The sequence below is a fragment of the Stenella coeruleoalba genome (genome assembly GCF_951394435.1).
Source record: "Stenella coeruleoalba genome assembly, chromosome: 10".
Taxonomy (NCBI): Eukaryota; Metazoa; Chordata; class Mammalia; order Artiodactyla; family Delphinidae; genus Stenella; species Stenella coeruleoalba.
In genome coordinates, this window is record NC_137156.1 from 74,694,008 (window position 1) to 74,709,760 (window position 15,753).

At 39.2% G+C, this 15,753-nt stretch overlaps 1 protein-coding gene across 4 annotated transcripts in view; it reads right to left on the reverse strand.

Annotated features, from left to right (window-relative positions):
• Positions 1-15,753, reverse strand: part of CFAP20DC (CFAP20 domain containing) — a 267,456-nt gene that overhangs the window by 218,238 nt on the left and 33,465 nt on the right. The window lies entirely within an intron of this gene.

Genomic DNA, 15,753 nt, shown 5'->3' on the forward strand with positions numbered 1-15,753 from the left:
AAAATAATATCCTTGACTTAGATTACTTACTTTCATGGTCTATATGTGCCTAAAATATAAGCTTTAAAAGTAAATTAGGTTTCAAAACAATTATTCTAGATAAATCAGCAAAATATGAAAATTTTAAGTAGGTTCAAAATTCAGCTTGGGTGATTTAGTAACAATATCACTGGTGCTAATATTACTATGTGCTGAACATGTAGTAAGCAAACTGTTAAGAGACTAAGTACTTTGTTCATATAATGCTTGTGGCAACACTCTGAGATGGGTTAGCTCTGTTATCCCCATTTCACCAATAAGGAACCTGAGTCACAAAGAAGTTGAATGATGTGTCTGCGGTCTCACTGCTAGCAAATGGCAAAGCCGGTTATTCAAATCTAGGCAGTCTGGTTCCAGGGTGTGTGTGGTTAATCACAAATCTATCCAGTGCTATTTCAAGGTGCTTGCTTGCAAGCAGGTTGTTATCAGTTCATGACCAGGAAGCATCAAAATTGAGAGAAAATATTCAGAAACATATAGCAACTTGACATTGCTGTGACATCCAATTATGCAATCATTGGACTCATCTAGTTGGACAGGATATAGACCAACCAGTTTAGGGGTCAAAGGGACATAATTAACATGTGGCCCTAACTATGCACTAGTACTATGTATAGTCAGTTGAACAACATATTGGTCTTACATAAACAGGAAATTAGAATAAAAGAAAAAAGAAAAAAAAACAACCTGGTACTTCAATTAGTTTGAGAATCCCTGATCTACACTAAGCTCATGTGAATTATCAGGTTTTCTCATCTCAGACTGGCAAGAACACCAAGGGTGTCACTTTTGGCCTGCCTCCACCATACAGTAAACAGAAAGAATTTCAAGATTTGTTCAAGTTTACATTTATAAATTTAGTACATATTTTAATGAAGATGTTACATAAAAGCATTTAATATGAAACATATAATTTGTTGCCCTTACTGCATGAAAATATAATGCTAGTCATTTAAAGTGCATAAAAAGAACTATATAAATATCCATCCAGAACTCTAAGTTTTCAGTTCTACCCCAAAAAAGAAAGACTTTTTTCCAAAAGGCTAAGTACAATGAAAAATATTTAATTTACATTTTTATTTTGTAAGACACACACCCCCTACCCCTCAAAATCAGTTTTCCAGAATCTAACTCCTTGTTTTGGCTTTACAATGTCTTACTGAAAAATAAAAGCACAATCTAAAAGTTGAGAATTATGTTTTATTTAGCAGACGAAACCGAGGACTTAAGCACAGGACACAGCCTCTCAGCTCTGAGGGACTGCTTTGAAGAGGTAAGGGAGGAGCCAGGATTATATAGGAGTTTTTGCAACAAAGACCAGGTAGTGGAACGTCAGAAGATTACTGTTAAGTAAAAAAACCAGACATCTCAAGTTAAGGAATTTAGGGCTTTTCTATGCATGGGAAGATGTAAGAGTCTGGGCTCACTGGAATCATTCCTTATATGTGCACCTCAGCTCTCTGGGGCCAGTATCTTGTGCCCTCTCAGCCTGAGTCTCCTTAGGTGGCACTGCTTGGGGGTGGCTGCAGTGACTGGGGGCTTGGCAGTGGACAGTCCGTTTGTTTCCATCCTGGGCTCCCTCAGGGCCCACTGTCTGGGGTGGTGTGGTGGCTAGATGGCTACAACATCCTTTGTTTACTGATATGGCAGGCAACATTTTTTCACTGATAACAGTGATTTGGAAAGTGATTTAAATCAGATCAGAAACATAAGGAAAGAAACCTGGGGAAGTAATTTTCCATTTAATTGAGGAAGGCAAAATATATCTAAGATAATACAGTGATATTGAATGTATCCACCATCAGGTAGGAAAAAATTAGATAGCCCATACATGTTGATTTTCATCATAAATCTTTAAAGACTTTTTTTTAAAATGGAACTCTTCCTAAAGGCCTGTAAAACAGAAACCCAATACAGTGTGATTAACTGAAATTCAGAAAGTTGTTTACTCTCAGTTTTAGCCTTAGAATGCCGCTGGGCTTCTCCAATCTCTTCTCCAGTTACTTTCATGATGAACTTCTAAGGAGAAACTTATACTCGCCTCATCCTCCTCTCCTACCTTTCCACTGTAAAAACTTTTGTTTTCCTAGGTAACTACAGAAAAGGAAGAACTATAGAAAGAACTCCAGAGAAGAAACACACACAAACACACATACACCAGCTTTAAATCACTGAGCTTACTTTTACACACTGTTCTAAGCCGAGGGATTTTGCTTTTCTTAAAGTGTGCAGTGCTTTCCTGGCTCACAGGCCTTTTACCGCCTGCTTCTGAGATTCTTTACAGATGGATGAGGTTGGAAGTACGATGGTTGGATAAGTGGGACATTACTTGATCTTCTATCATTTTGATAAGAAATTTATGAGGCAGAGAAAAGGCATATACCATTATCCTCATTATTTTTTAAATGGGGAAACTGCAGCACACAAAGAAGTTCAGTGACTTGCCCAAGGCACCAAGCAAATTAATGTTGGAGAATTCAAGTCTTTAAAATCGCACTCTTCTCATCAGATAACAATACTGCCTTCCCTCTTCTTGGTCTTTCTCACACATATTTTATTCAAGAATGATATATATGTAAATTGTACCTTATGTGATGCATTTCCAGACACCTCAACCAAATCGTCAAACTATAATTTCCTATTAGATTTTCTTTGAAATGCTAGCTTTTGAAATGATACCCATAAAACTTTCAAACATGAAATTTGTAGGAAGAGGAGAGAAAGAATGATGGGAAGCGAAAAATAAACACAGTTTCAATGACTTTGTTTGGGTAAAGAACCAAAAGATTAAAAAAACAAACCAAAAAAAAAAAATCCTGGGGTTGGGGGGAAGAAGGTTCTTTCTGACTGTCAGTATTTTGCCTCTTTGCCTCTCTATGCAGTAGGTGGCACTATGGTACTATTCATCAGGGTCCTTTTCTGTTTTTTGAAACATTTTTCCTCTATGCCCCGAGAACCTTCAGCCAGCACTGCCTACATTCCTTTTTTTCTGGAATGGCAGAGGGTTACCACCACATCCTTCACCGCACACCCTTACAATGCCATTTTGAGAATATTCAGAGGTACAGTTGCACAAAGAAGCCTGCCTTCCTCTGCCCCATCACTCAAAAGGTTTCATTTATAATCTATCAAATCTATTTTTTAGCTGGGAGACAGGATTCTCCTGCAATTGAAGACCTTTCAGAACAACCAATGGCATATGTCTTTAGGTTTTCAATTATAATACAGCAGAAATGATCGTTAATAACCTCTCATAAAAATACACTACTTGTAGAAATTAAAAAGAGAACAAAAAAAATCTTATTCAAAAATAAGGAATTAAAATCCAAAACTAGGCTAAGTAAATTGACACCGAATAGGAAAAACATTCATCCTTAAGAGTATATAGGAGTCATGGGACTTCCCTGGTGGTCCAGTGGTTAAGACTTCACTTTCCAATGCAGGGGTGCAGGTTCGATGCCTGGTTGGGGAGCTAAGATCCCACATGCCTTGGGGCCAAAAAACCAGAACATAAAACAGAAGCAATACTGTAACAAATTCAATAAAGACTTTAAAAATGGTCCACATCAAAAAAAAAAAATCTTAACAAAAAAAGTGTACATTGGGATCAAATAAGTTCCAGGGGGCACTGTGTCTCATATTACTATGATGGTTAATGCTACGCTTCAGCTTGACTGGGCCCTGGGATGCCCAGATAGCCAGCTGAACATTTTTCTGAGTATGTCTGTGAGGGTGCCTCTGGATGCAATTAACACTGAAATCTGTAGAGTAAAGCAGATTGCCCTCCCTGATGTGAGTGGGCCTCATCTAATCTGTTGGAAGCCTGAAAGGCAGAAGAAAGGAGAATTCATTCTTTTTCCCTGACAGTCTTCAAGCTGGGACCCCGGGTCTTCTGCCTTTGGACTAGAACTAAGACTCACACACACTTGGACTCAGACTCAGACTAAAGCTTATGTAACCTCCTGGTTCTTAGACCTTTGGACTCAGACTTGGAACTGTACCATGGGGCTCTCTTGGGTCTCTAGCTTGCCAACTGCAGATTGTGGGACTTCCTAGTCTCCATAATCTTATGAGTTAATTCCTTAGAATAAATCTTATATGTATAATATTATATTTAATAATATGTAACATATTAAAATATAACATTTATTATATATTATTTAACACAAATATTATATATTATAATATTTTTTATTATACAAAGACAGTCAAAAGGTACAAACCTCTAGTTATAAGATAAATAAGTACTGGGGATATAATGTACAACATGATAGACTTAATTAACACTGCTGTACATTATATATGAAAGTTGTTAAGAGAGTAAATCCTAAGAGTTCCTGTCACAGGGAAAAAATTTTTTTTCTTTCTCAACTGTTGTTACCTATATGAGATGATGTATATTCACAAAACTCATTGTAATCATTTCATGATGTATGTAAGTCAAATCATTATGCTGTCTACCTTACACTTACATAGTGTAAGGAATGTCTCAATAAAATTGGAAGAAAAAAATATATATATAATTGGTTTTTCACTGGAGAACCCAGAGTAATACAATTACTAGTTTCATATTAAATTGCTTTGCTATAAATGAGGCAAAAAAAGTTAACTTATAATATTAATTTCTTTCTAGGTAACAACACATACATTATTTTGGTAAACAATAGCCATAGTATTAAACTAATTTATATAAATAAATCTTACCTGTAAAAATTGTGCTTAGTTTTTTATATTTGACTCTGTATATAAATGCTAACATGATGACAAAAGAAAATGCTATCTGGAGAAGCCCATTCTAGACTTCCCATGATCTATTCACTGCTGGAAAAATATTCACAACTTTTACGAGAAAAAAAAAAAGTTTTGGATTTACCTTATTTGTAAACTTGAAGATACAGAAAAACTATAAATTAAGTATAATAGACTTAAAATATGTGACATACTGGGAACCTCAAATCTACAAAATTCTTTAAGTAGGAAATTTATTCATTTACCTTAGTAAGACATCTTAAATAGAGGGTTTTTTTAGGCTAGAGTACATAATTAAGTTTACTGACTACCAGCTATGTCCTAGGTCAGGGAAACAAAAGGTGTGGTTGTGAACTGTTACTGTTTATAAAGCAGAAAAGCAGCTAGAGCCAGAATGTAAATCTTTATCCCCAAGCATACACTTTTTTCCTAACAAGAGCTTTTCAGTTTTAACAAAGAAGGAAGGAGAGTGTTGACTTACTTCATGGCCCGAGTTCCTTAGCTCAGTGCAGATGGGCACTTTGAGGAGCACTGTTCTAGGTAATTCTAGGTACTTTTATCTGTGTTATTTATAACAGCTAACATTTCTTGAATTCTTACTACGTGCCCAACACTTGTACTAACATTTATAATCTTCACAATAACTCTGTAAAAGAAGTACTATTATTCCCACCTTATAGATGAGAAAACTGAAGCTCAAAGTTTTCACAGACAGTAAGTAGTGAGACGGGATATAAACCAGTCAGTCTGGCTCTAGAGCACGCTCTTACTACTTCACTATGCTGCCTTCTCCTTAAATTTGAATCCTTAATTCAGTGATGCAGACATAGCTGTCTCTATTTTAGAGCTGAGAGACAATGTGATGCCCAAAGACAGGGGCTGTACCTAAGTCATCTCTGCATGTTCTCTCTGACAGCCTATAATGATGTCCCCAAGCTTGTAGGCTTTGTGGGGAAATGCAGAAGGATCATGGAACATAGTCTCTCCCCTTGTGAAGCTCATATTCTCATGAACGAAGCACTACCAATAAGTGAACCAAGTATGAGAATGAAAGGGCTACCCGGCCCTGGGCCTGGAAGAGTGAGGGGCAACATGTTTTTTTTTTTTTTTTTTTTGCGGTATGCGAGCCTCTCACTGTTGTGGCCTCTCCCGTTGCGGAGCACAGGCTCCGGACGCGCAGGCCCAGCGGCCATGGCTCATGGGCCCAGACCGGGGCATGAACCCGTGTCCCCTGCATCGGCAGGCGGACTCCAAACCACTGCACCACCAGGGAAGCCCAACATGTTCTTTTTTTTTTAAAGGTTATACTCTAAGCAATCTTTTTTTTAAAATAAATTTTATTTATTTATTTATTTACTTTTGGTTGCACTGGGTCTTCGTTGCTGCACGCGGGCTTTCTGTAGTTGTGGAGAGCGGGGGCTACTCTTCATTGCGGTGCGTGGGCTTCTCATTGTGGTGGCGTTTCTTGTTGCAGAGCACGGGCTCTAGGTGCGCGGGCTTCAGTAGTTGTGGCACGTGGGCTCAGCAGTAGTGGCTTGCAGGCTCTAGAGCGCAGGCTTGGTAGTTGTGGTGCACAGGCTTAGCTGCTCTGCGGCATGTGGGATCTTCCCGGACCAGGGATTGAACCCATGTCCCTTGCATTGGCATGCAGATTCTTAACCACTGCTCCACCAGGGAAGTCCCCCAACATGTTCTTTTAAGGACATACTCTAAACCTTAAACCTTGGAGGTGAACAGGTCTAACTTAACCTCACAGGATTGCAAACACCCACATTCCTTATTCTGCCATTCGGCCATTAATGAGATACAGAAAGAGGGACATACAAGTAACTTTCTCAATAACAATGTTTAGATGGACTCCCTGTGGGGTCTCACTTCTGCGCTGAGGAGAGGACACGTGGGGCCCAGCAAAAAAGTAGACAAGTTGGATTCCACAGAAAGCAAAATCAGGGGTGGTATATAAATGTAGCTCTCCAAACATGGGACTGAGAGGTTCAGAGTCCAGGTACCAATCACTCAGTTGGGCTTCCACAGAATCCACCAATGACAAATTTGAAGGTCATTATAACGAAAGTCTTGGGACTTTGGCTGCTGTGTTTCTTTGGGTGGGCAGCTGCCAAAGGGCAAGTCCTTCAAGGTCATGGCAGAGTCTGCAAGGGTGGTAGAGACTGCAGTGGCAGCAGTGAAATAGGCTCATAAAGTTTAGGAGTCTTCCCAGTTTACTAGAATAGTAAAAGGTTAGGAGCAAGGATTAGTGTGAACACAGATTATGGGTTATTTGAACAAGGTCAGTGGAACTTCTGCTTTATGTGGTGGAAAACTAGAAGCCACTGAAGTTTGGTGGGCCAGAGAAGAAGCAATAAGACTAAGAGACATTCAAATCGTCATGAAAAACATGAACCAGGAACCAGGGTTTGGGTAAGGAGGCTGCTCTAGGCTTGAGACAGGGACCTAGAACAGCGAGCACTGGCAGTGTCAACAGAGGGGACAAGACAGAAGATGGTTAGTGACTATTTAGATGTACAAGAGTCACAAATCCTCTGGTGCTTGTTAAATGGAATGCGGGAGGAATAGACAGAGGCATTCTAAAGTATCGAGCCTGGGAGAACTGCAATAATGATGGTAAGCAAGCCTGGGAGATACACATCTTACACATTTAAACGGACCCTTGGTCCTCTCATATTTTTCTCTTTGGGCTGTTCCCAGAAAAGGACCACACTGTGGTTAGTCACTAAAGCTAACTCAGAAAATGTTTTAACAGGTCTTATCAGGTATCTAAAGTTTATACTTATTGATATTTGGTATCTAAAACATCAGTTACCAAATTTATAATTTAATATTTAAATACCACATTTGAATTTTTACTTCTTCACCCTTTTGCCCCATATGTACTTATTGCTGCACTATTCTCCATTTGCATGAGCTCCCTGCAATGGCCAGGAATGGGGTGTGGATAAAACCTGAGGTGGAGGTAAGGGGGTGAAGAAATGTTTCAGCTTCAAATGCCAGTCAAAACGTTTAGCAATCCAATTTGGCTGGAGTCAGAGAAACTGAGCTGTGATAACAGTAAGGACATTAACCCTATGTTAATTTTTTCAGTAGAGGAAACAATGACCTGATGATCAGATCTGGAAATGAAATCCTTATCAAGGTGGACAGGGAGGGATTGTGATGCTTGCTAGGAGATGTGGGAACACTGATGGAGGTCTTCCAAGTAGGTTTTGGCGGAAACTGGAAACATTTCTGGACCTGTCAGTTCATGAGACAGTGGGGACTCAAGGAGAATCCAAGAAGACTGGAAGGGTTGGAAAATTTAGACTGATAGACATGGAGGAAGAAGAGTGGGGCAGGGGGACAGGCAAATTGGAGGGCTTTGAGGAGGTGAAGAACAGTATTAGAAGTTTTATTCCAGGGTACAGAGCAGTGTGCTGAGTCCCTCCAAAAAGGAAGGCCCATTTGGGGAGTTACTGGGGCAGAGTTCAAGTGGCACCAACTTCAAAAAAAAAAAAAACTGTGGACAAGGAACAACTATAGAGAAACACACACACACTCTCTCTCTCTCTCTCTCTCTCTCTCACACACACACACACACACACACACACACAAAAGAGGCACCAACTGAGTTGGGGCTTAGGTGAATAAAGTAGGAAAATAACATCATTTTGAACTAAACTGAAGGCACTGATTAGAAACTCAGCCATAAAAGGACATCACCCATCGAGACAGCTAAATGGGGTGAAATGAACCTGATGGGGGAGAAATAGAGAAAACTGGATTTAAATTAGAGAATAAAAAGAATTCACCTATTTTCTTAATTCCAAGAGGCTTAAAAAATTAAATGTTACTAAAACTAGGATGCATATTGGAATCAAAGAAATAAGAGAGTTAGAAAAAAGAGTAAATTCAAAGAGCTGAGGCCTGCTGAAAGAAACAGAAAAAAAGGAAAGAGAGGAGACCCAGAAGATTTAAATCAATGGTAAAATAATTAACACGGCACTGTAAATTAGAACTTATGTGCTTAATATTGACATTTGATACTCAAAGATTCTTTGCAAAAACCCTGGGCTCAGTACATCATCTCTACAGGACAACAGGGATTGACAAGAAAGCACACAAGGGAAAAGGGGGTAGTTACCCTGATGCTTAGGGGTTTGGCCTTTGAAGGAAAAAGTCTTCTAATCTCTCGAAAGCAGTGAACTAGCCAGGCCACACTTCTGATGAGGGGCCTGAGGGAGGAAGGGGAAGCACCTGATGTTACTATCTGGTCTCAGAGGAGTCTGGGGCTCCCCAGGCCCTCAGCCAATTAGTGCAGCTTGAGGGGAAGGACAAAAAGGTGACTTATGGTAAAGAAAGGATTCCAAAACTGAGAATATTCTAAGCAGAAAAAATGAAGTATTAAACAACACCATAACTTTCGGTATTAAATAAAACTAACTTTTGGCATTTAAAAATACCCACAGTGTTACTAAAGCCAAGTGACTGGACACCATCTTAACTATTTGCCTAGAAGGCAGAATAATGAAGTTAAAAGTACATGGCTTGTCAGAGCCTGACAGAACTGAGCTGAGATCCCAGTTCTGTTAATCTGCTCAGAATCCTTGGGAGAGATACTCTAAGAACCTCCGTTTCCTCATCTACAAAAGGGAACTAATAAATACTTCTTACTCGCGAGTGGTTGAGACTGTGCTAACATGAGTGCCTCTCACACACATGTGCTGAATAAACATTAGCATCCTTCCTACGGGATATGTGATCTTACCCCAGGGGTCACCTTTCCAATTTCTAAACAAAGGTCATTGGGAAAAATTAATGTTTTTTAACAATGTACTTTACATCCAGCATAACTAAAATGGCTTTAAGCAAAAAAAGGTTGTGGAAGTATCTTTAACTGTGAAATCATGCACTCATTCATTCAATAAATTTTATAGAGCAACTGTTAATTAAAATCTCACAAAAAATTCAAAATTCTAAAAACAACTTTAGTAATTTTATGTATTCAGAACTATCACTGATAATACTACTATATAATTTTGGTTATAAGAAATAGTGATGTGCATGCTGAACACCATAAAGAAAGACCAATACAAGTTACTCACAAATTAATACCATAGAGAGAACTACTGAATTTTACATTCTATCATTCCTACTGTCAATCACAAATCTGATGTGCTTGGTGTGAACTCTAGGTGTAATGAGGGAGGCCAAATCCATGTTCTTGGGCTTATCAATTGGGACTGGTTCTGTTTTTCTTCACCTTTCTCCGTTACCAAAGAGGTTGCCATTTAAAGCTTATATGAAAAGGAGAGTACCTGTGACCTCCTTTTAACAAGAGCTAACATTTGTATAGCTTGAAAAGCATTTTCTTTTTATCATTAAACTTAATCCTCACATTAAGTAGGCATTTTCTCCTTTTACATATAAAGAAACTGGGGCTCCTAGAAAATTAAATCATTTGCCCAAGGTCTTGGTTAATGACAAAGCTGTGAGACACCCAGAATGTCTGACTGAAAATCTTATGTTCTTTCCTGTGGTTATATGATGAATCAAAAGACCTATTTTACAAGCATTTCAAGAGTTACCAGAGTTCAGAGGGGGCGGGAAATGCACTGATTACTCACACTAAAAATGCAGCACAGTAAGAAGGGAAAAAAATTGAAAGGCTTTAAGAATTATGAAACACTGTAGATAAGACTCTCGGTCATCTGAAGGTAGATATTCATTTTATGCATCATAACAATCTACTTTCTTATTTCTCTCTCTTTTTCCTCAAGACAACAGATATAATGAGTGGATCAGGGCAAGCACAGTTCTACAAAAGTTCTAAATAGGAAAGAAGGAAATGAAATTTGCTACACAGATCTATTGGCCAGAAACTTGTTGGTTTTTATAGGTGTTATGTAACCTCATCTATTTAACAGATTCAGACACAGAGTTAATACTTGAAATGTTAGATGTGTTTCAGAATAGCAAGCTATAAGGCTGCTTGTATAGTTGGATTATATTTATAGTACCATTCCTTACATTTTTAAACCAACACTCAGACATATGCCAAAGCAATCCACTTGTATCCCCATAGAAGATCCAAGTTAAAACTACCAGAGAGGGACTTCCCTGGTGGTGCAGTGGTTAAGAATCCGCCTGCCAATGCAGGGGACACGGGTTCGATCCCTGGTGTGGGAAGATTCCCACATACCACAGAGCAACTAAGCCCAGGCACTGCAACTACTGAGCCTGCGCTCTAGAGCCCGTGAGCCACAACTACCGAAGCCCGTGCACCTAGAGCCCACGCTCCTCAATGAAAGAAGCCACCACAATGAGAAACCCACGCACCTCAACGAAGAGTAGGCCCCGCTCCCTGCAACTAGAGAAAGCCCGCGTGCAGCAACAAAGACCCAACACAGCCAAAAATAAATAAAAAATAAAACAAATAAATTTATATATAAAAAAAAGAATACCAGAGAGATGGTGCTGGCAATGGTAGAGTCCAGACACAGACAGATGAAATCTCATTTTCCATGGGCAAAAATCTGAAAACATCTATCTCTATTTTCTAGACAAGATATGAAAATTGAGCAATCAATATATCTAAGTGATAGACTATGCCTGATGATGGTAAAAATTAGTCAATCCTAATTTCACCATTGTATAGCATATTCCAGGAGAGCTGTGAAACGAACTTGCAAGAAGAAAGCAGAGGAGCCTATAATTAAAACAAAGCACAGAACATACAACGGATGAATATTTCCTAATTTCACTTTCATTGCCCCCATTACTAAAGGCTCTTTTCAAAACTGCTTTTTTTGGGGGCTTCCCTGATGGCGCAGTGGTTGAGAGTCCACCTGCCGATGCAGGGGACATGGGTTCATGCCCCGGTCCGGGAAGATCCCACATGCCGTGGAGCGGCTGGGCCCATGAGCCATGGCCGCTGAGTCTGTGCGTCCGGAGCCTGTGCTCTGCAATGGGAGAGGCCACAACAGTGAGAGGCCCGCGTACCGCAAAACAAACAAACTGCTTTTTGCTTAAACTAAATATAGAAGAAGGTCTCTTAAAAGACCCACTGAATTAACTGACAGTCTTCTCTTGGCAAAACATACCTGCCGGGAAAGGCAAACTCATGTGTGTAGTCTTTTGACCTCTGCTTGGCTGCCTAAGAATGGGCCTTGGGCCTGGAATACTTCCTTACCAAGAAATAGAGAACACCACAGCCTGTACTGAACTTGTCACCTCTTGTGGGAGTGTCTTTCCCTGTTTCAGACTCAACGTATGCTTCTCTTTGTTCTGCTTAAGCCTGTGGCATCATGGCATCTGGCCAACCTCACTACTATCTGTTCCCTGTGGGGAGATGATAGGGCCCTTCTGCTGCAGCATAAGAGGGGTGCGTGCAGGTCACCTGACCAGTATGGCTTCAACCACAGCGGCCCAGGCAAGCCCAGCCAAGATCAGCTGACTCCACCCCACACCACAGATGCATGAGAAATAATACATAATACTTGTAAGCCACTGAATCTTGGAATGGTTGGTTAGGCAAAAAGAGCTAACTGATGCAAACTCATCTATACAACAGTGTGTTCTGTAGTAAATACCACTCTATTGAGAGACTATAGTATATGTAAAATGTATCATGTACAAATTTTGCTCTCATATAATTTTTACATTTTGCTCTCATGTAAATTTTATACAAAATAAACTTCATGTTTAGATTCAGTCATTTTATATCACTTCAGCCACTTCAGATAAACTCAACTGATATGAAATAATACTGACAACATCATGTTTAATATCCCACCACTCTATTCCTAGACAGGCAATGACTGTTATAAAATTCTCATTAGCTCTTGTCATAAAAGTTTCAATATGTTAATGTAATTGAATGTTTTCATCATCTGATTCTTAATCTTCCTTGTGGTCAAAAAGACCACATTATTTGTGAACTAATCAAATTTAAGCATTAATTATTCTCATTTCTAGATTTGATGAAGCCTAAAAGACAATATGAACCAGGAAATTCTCATTTGTAAAATATCCTAGACGCCAAAAATGGTAAAACAAATGTGATTTTCAGTGAAAAGAATTTCTTATTTCCTTAGGAAAACTGAAACTATTTCCTTCTACATGCCGTAGATGTAGATAAGAATATAAGAAATAGTAAGAAAATACTTTTGATAATTTGGGGAAATAGAGAAAGGAAAATGATACACAAGATACACTGTCATTCATCAATGAAAAAGTATTTAAAATATTCCTACATTAAATAATATATATTTGTGTATATACACACACATAAGCATGGATGGATGGATTGGTGGAAGGGGAGAGAGGGAGGGGGAGGTTAGGATGTAGAACGTGGCAAAAGATTGTTACTCTCATTCCAATAACCAAAACAAGCCTGATAAACTACAAAATCATTAAAAAAAAAAATCCATTGGAGAGCTGAGGATGCAAAAAGATCTATATGAACTAAATTCCAGAAGTAAATGAGCCCTTCACAGGAAAGGAGAGACCCATGGCTGTTCTTATTTCTAGCAGGTTAGAAGGAAGACAAAAGAATTGGCCATGGTTGTGGGGAAGGAGAAATCAGCCTAATTTTTAACAGCTGCATGCAGGCTGAAATGATGGATCAGAATTCCAAGAAGTCCCACTATAAAGCAAGCCTCTTTCTACCTGTCAACTTTTCCCCATGGGTCTTTACCAAGTGCTGGGGGTAGTATACTGAACGTAGAGGGTGGAACAGAAAAGTGGAGAGAAATTCATCTAAGACACTCTGGGATTTCAGGTACCAGAGACTACTGGTGTCCAGGACAACAGAGAGACGTTTTAAAGGAATTCTACGCCTTCACAGAGTGTAGGGCAGCCTTCCTCAGTAGGCTCGGGTCAGGCATCGGGAAAAAGTTCTCCGGAGACAAAGAAAGTCAGGGGCAGGACTGAGAACAGAAACTCCTTAGTGGCCCAAAGACCTAGGTTATAAAGCAGAGCGTGATCTCTCATAGTTTGGAAAGCCATGCCTCTGTTAACCTGTTAAATTTGCTGCTGGTCAGAGTTCAAGCCCTGGTGAAGGGAAAGATCTGACCTTGCCCTCAAAAGATTAGTAACAAACTAAACCACACTGAAGCTGCAACAAAGCCTGGCCCCAGTCCAACCACAGACTGACTCAGCCCCCAGCCACACCAGCCTAAAAGAAGGGACATGCTCTTTTCTGGAGGTAAAGGATACTTACTTCAGGCTTTACTGTTCTTAACATGCAATGTGTGGTATGTAAGCCAAAAATTACAGGCAAAGAGGCAAGAAAGTCAGTCAAAAGTCAATAAAAGCAAATGCAGAGATGACCCAGATGGACAACTATTTGTTATGTAATTGATGAATATTCTTTAATCACTAGTAGCACATCCTTCACAGGGATACATTTAATAAACAGGTAGGGACTTCCCTGGTGGCGCAGTGTTTAAGAATCCGCCTGCCAATGCAGGGGACACGGGTTTGACCCCTGGTCTGGGAAGATCCCACATGCTGCGGAGCAACTAAGCCCATGCGCCACAACTACTGAGCCCGTGTGCCGCAACTACTGAAGCCCACGAGCCTGGAGCCCATGCTCTGCAACAAGAGAAGCCACTGCAATGAGAAGCACACGCACCGCAACGAAAAGTAGCCCCCGCTCACCACAATCAGAGAAAGCCCGTGCGCAGCAACGAAGACCCAACGCAGCCAAAATTTAAAAAAAAAAAAAAGGTAAATAATACTAGTACTCAATGAAAGGTATTAAAAGTTTAAATTTTTAATATTCTTTTTACAAAAACATATCAAAAATTCTGAGTATTTACTCCATTCCAGATACTGACTTAAGATACTGGAGGTGCAAGATAAAGCATAGCTCGTCTGTCTCTTCATGGAACTCAACAGGCTACTGGGAAAGACAGATCTGTAAATAACTATAATCCGACCTAGTAAGTGCTATCATAGAAGGATAAAAAGGATGTTACTGAAAGCACAGAACGTGAAGTTAGAAGAGTCAGGGATAGCTTCAGAGAGAAAGACATCTGAACTCAGTTTTTTAAAATGAGTGGGATTTAACAGTGGAGATGAAAGAAAGGGCACAGGAGTGAAAGGATAAGGAAAGATATGAAAGAATGAAAGTATGTGATAGTTTTAGAATCCTACTAATAGTCCAGTGGTTTTAGACAGCACAGGGCTGAGGAATATGTTGGGAGAAAGGAAGAGAGGAAGGAAGGCGATGTGATTAAACAAGATAATTGGAGAGACAGAATGAAGCAGCCTTTAATACCACATCAAAGATTAAGGAAAGCTTTTGAGCAGGGAAATAATAAAATCAGATTTATATTTGTTACAAATATTTCTAGGACTTATAACACTACATTATAAATATTTATAAATTAGGCTCCACCTGACTATGAGCACTTAAAGGGTAAGAAAATATGATAGGAAATTGACCAAAGACAAAGGGAAATAAGATCTGATGGATGAGATTAAGAAAATTCTGATGTTTTTCTGGCAATTGTGATCTTTATTACAAAAATCATTAGTCAATACCATTCTTACATTTATCAATAATGAGGTTTATTAATATGGCAACTCTAGTTAGATTTATTTCCTCATAAAGACATATCTAAAAATTACTTTTATAATTCCAAAGTAGATTATGTTTTTAAAAACACAATGCATAATTTCATTCCAACTTAGATAACTCAGGAGAAGAAGTGTATCAGTTAGGAATGTGCTAGGCTATAAGTAAGCCTGAAAAATAGTGGCTTAAACAAGAAGGAGGATTATTTACTCACTCAAGTCTAAGGATAGGCAGGTCAGGAAGGTTAGTGGCTCAATAAATCCATCAGAGACCCAGATATCTTCTCCATTTTTCCACTGTGCCATCTTTAGTATAATAGCTTTTGCATTCATGCTCCCAAGAAGGCTGCTGTACTTTCATGTATTGTATTCATATTTTAGGCAGAAAAC